At 50.0% G+C, this 4,014-nt stretch overlaps 1 protein-coding gene across 1 annotated transcript in view; it reads left to right on the forward strand.

Moving 5' to 3' along the window:
* Agpat1 (1-acylglycerol-3-phosphate O-acyltransferase 1) overlaps positions 1-4,014 on the forward strand; it is a 9,037-nt gene that overhangs the window by 1,401 nt on the left and 3,622 nt on the right. The gene's annotated exons all lie outside the window — the stretch shown is intronic.

Genomic DNA, 4,014 nt, shown 5'->3' on the forward strand with positions numbered 1-4,014 from the left:
GAGGGGGTCCTGGGCGGGGGCACCACCGGGACTCAGGTGTCCCGAGGGGCAGCGGTGGGAGGAGGCGCGCACTCGGGTTTGGGACGAGGGTGTGGACTGGGGTCCCCTCCTGCGCCGTGGCCGCTCATGACTTCGGGTGGCCGTGGGTAGGCCGGTAGGTCTGCTGCCCAGACATGCGGGGCGCGCCCTTCCCGCTAGACACAGAATCGCCTCTCGGGGGGCCTTGCTTGCGGTGCCAGACCCTAGGGGCAGCGGTGGGAGGAGGCGCGCACTCGGGTTTGGGACGAGGGTGTGGACTGGGGTCCCCTCCTGCGCCGTGGCCGCTCATGACTTCGGGTGGCCGTGGGTAGGCCGGTAGGTCTGCTGCCCAGACATGCGGGGCGCGCCCTTCCCGCTAGACACAGAATCGCCTCTCGGGGGGCCTTGCTTGCGGTGCCAGACCCTTCCTGACCCGAGTGCCTGGTATGGGGCGGTGTTCGCCGTGAGCTCAGTGCCTTTGACATGTTGAATTACATGTGTGCAGCCAGGCTGCCCCCCCGCCCCCTCTTGCTCTACACAGGCTGTAGACATGATGTTCAAACTTCCATTAGGATTGCCCCCCTATTTCATGTCCCCGCCCCGAGGACCGGATGTGTGTGAGGGCGGTATATGCATCTGTCCCTGTTTTCATGTTGCCTACATGTTTATGTTTTTGCATGTTTACTTTAGCGTGTAAAGGTTATAAACCTTATTCTGTTTGGGCTGTCAGGTCTATCTCCACAGTTCGAGTTCATGCTGGGATCCCATGGCTTAGCCACACAGCATACACTCCCGCTGAGAGCAGAGTAGCCTGTTTTCCTAGAGGATGTGGAATGCCACAGACCTTCATACCCTGGGGTGTGACATAGTGATGTGGAACATTCAAGTGTGTGCGTGTGGTTACACCTGCCTTTTAATTCCTAAGTTTACTGTCAGTGCGATTGTGAGGTGTGTGCTCAGTTAACACATTCAATATTCTAACGTGTTTGTAAATCCTTGAGCATTTCTGTTAAGAGATGACCACTTTATCAAGTCAAATATTACACAAATATTACTTTTCACCATGACCCCAAAGAACCTTTTTTTTTTTTTTTTTGACTCACATTAGTCCCAGCTGGCTTTGAACTTGTGATGGATCTGAGGCTGGCCTGGGATTCCTGACCCTCCTCCAGAGCCCTGGACTTTACAGTCATGTGTGTACCACCACACCCACCTTCCCAAAGGACCATTCTTAGTGTGCTTGCTTTGCTGACCACTCTGGTCTGTCTCTTCATGTACATGCCCTCTCCATTGGCTGTGTGTAGTCTGTCGTGACTTTAATTTTCGTCAGCGTCAGCCCTGTTGTGAACCCCCAGTGTCCGTATCTATGTGTGACCATCTTCTGTGCCCCACTCTTTGTACCGTTGACCCATATTTGATGACAAGGGAACCTTTCCCTGGTGGCATGTAGATCCCATTGTGTATATTATGTGAGATGACATTTCATGATTGTGGCTTTACTGTGGACATGTACTGTGCATGTGTGTTCGGAATATTTTTGTCATTTTCAGTATGGGGGGTGATTACTTTTCATAGCTAATACTCAAGAAGGTAGCTAATTTATGATCACACCACCACCCAAGGGCTGCAGGTGTAGCTCAGTGGTAAGTGCTTGTCTGGCATATAAAAAAGCCCTGGGTCCATCCCCAGCACTTCAGAAAGCCAGCAAAACCAAGAACCATGTTGCCTGTCACAAGTTGATTAATTGTGGGTACACATGCCCTTATAGTCTATTCAGCAAGCATTTATTGAACATAAGTAGTCACCGTAGCCCCGTCTGTCCAAGCATTGGAAGGAAGACAGAACCCCGTCCTAAAGTTCCTTACACCCCGGAGGAAAGGGGCAGAAAGTGCCAGTGAACATTTGCCTATAGTGTAGTGTCCTTATCAGCTGTTCTCAGGCCCCAACGCACATCACATTCACCTGGAAGGCATAAAAGGCATGTTAAAACACAGATTGGCCCAACGCCCAGGATTAATTAGCTTTGCGATAAGGTGCAGTTTATATTTTTGCACTTTGACAGCCAGGGATCATACTAGGCATGGTGGCACCCACCTTTAATACCAGCACTCAGGAGGCAGAGGCAGGAAGATCATCACAAGTTCAAGACCAGTCTGGGGGACACAAAGGGGTTCCAGGCCAGCCAAGGACTAAAAATAATGAAAACATATCTGAAAAGGTTCAGAAAGATACCTAAGAGGCAAGCCCTGAGTGTGAAGAGGCAGGGCATTCTGGCCAGAGGGATGTAGCATGTTCAGAGCACAGGAGCATGGGGGACCTTCACATCCAAGGAAATGAATCAGTTTGGAACAAAAAATAAGGGTTTTGTGGCGACTGGGTAAAGATATAAGGAGAGGTCAACTTATCCAGCAGGGCCTTTAGGAGACAGAAACGCTCAGACTTAGGTCCTAGAAACCTCTCTGCCTGCCAGGTGGAAGAACAGTGAATGGAAAAGTTCATGGCGGGCAGAGATGGCCCAGGGGAGAAAAGATACTGGTCTGAGCCTTGAGGGGCCTGGGATGGAGCAGCTCAAAATGTTTCCAAGGGGCCCTTCTGTTTCCTCCAAGGCCTCCTTGTTCCTCCAGTCCTTCCTGTTCTAGGAAGGGAGCGCCTTTAGCCTTCATGGGAGAACAGGTATTTGCCTGAATATCCTTTTTGTCGCCTGTGACCCTGCCTCCGGCACTAGGGCAGCAGGGAGGAAGGACCCAGAAGCCGGAGCATGCTGTGATGCCAGGTTCTTTATGCTCTCCCTTCCTTTGTTTGTTTGATGTGGCCCCTCACACCACCTGCCTGCCCACGTGGCTTCAGTGTGGCCAGGAGGGAAGTGGGTAGTGAGGTTCGTTTGCCTATCTGTGGAAGCAGCGTTGGTATGTTGGGAATATCGGGATAGAGGGGGGAGGGGAGGAGAGAGATGTTTCTAGACTTGTATTTACATTCCTTTGTGTGTCACAGTGTAACTGAATTTGTGTGTGTGTGAACATAACCTTTGTATGACTGGTTTTTTTTCTGCCTCTATTTTTGCTACTTGTCCCACGGTGTATGTCTGTGGGTAGTTTGTCAGTCACAGTGTCTGTTCTGTGTGTGTGTCTGTTTGTGTACATGCATACAGTGACAGCATAGCCACACTCAGGAGCACAGATGCTTAGGTTTAACCTAGATACTGTGCTGAGGAGCTGTGCGGCCTCAGCTGGGTTCTTTAACCTCCCTGAGTCTGTTTCCTGTAACAAGTAAATAAATCAACGTGTGGATTATACATAAGGGCTTAACATACTCTATGGACCAGCACCATCCAACAGAAACATGATGGAGCCACAGGTATAGTTTTTAATTTTCTGATAACCACCATTAAGAGGTAAAAAACAGGGAAGTCAATTTTAATAGTTTTGGGGGGTATTGGTTTTGTTTTGAGACAGGGTCTTACTGTGTACCACTGGCTGGCCTGGAACTTGGGTTATGTAGACCAGACCAGCCTCACTCACAGAGGTCTGCCTGTCTCTGCCTCCTGAGTGCTGGGACGAAAGGCATACACCACTTCACCCAGCTTTAATATATTTAACTGGACTCAATATAACCAAAAAAAAATGAGCGGACTCAGTGGTGTGCTCTTGCCCAGTATGCACAAGATCCCAGTTCTTAGGAAGGAAAGAAAAAAGATTATTGATGGGCTAGTTCATATTTCTGCTTTTCACCTGAAATGCTTAGAATCCAGTAGGTATTTAACACTCCCAGCCCCTTCCCATTCAGAGCAGCCACATTTCAGGTGCCAAGTAGCCATGGCTGGTGCCACTGCACTGGACAGTGCAGGTAATAAACTTAAAGATTCCTTTCTATGGTGCTGCACGCCTGTAGTCCCAGCACTCAGGAGGCAGAGGCAAGTGGATATCTGTGAGTTCAAGGCCAGCCTGGTCTACATAGTGAGTTCCAGGCCAGCTGGGGCTACAGGGAAACCCTGTTTCA

The sequence above is a fragment of the Nannospalax galili genome, unplaced genomic scaffold (assembly GCF_000622305.1).
Source record: "Nannospalax galili isolate Female #2095 unplaced genomic scaffold, S.galili_v1.0 scaffold948, whole genome shotgun sequence".
Lineage (NCBI taxonomy): Eukaryota > Metazoa > Chordata > Mammalia > Rodentia > Spalacidae > Nannospalax > Nannospalax galili.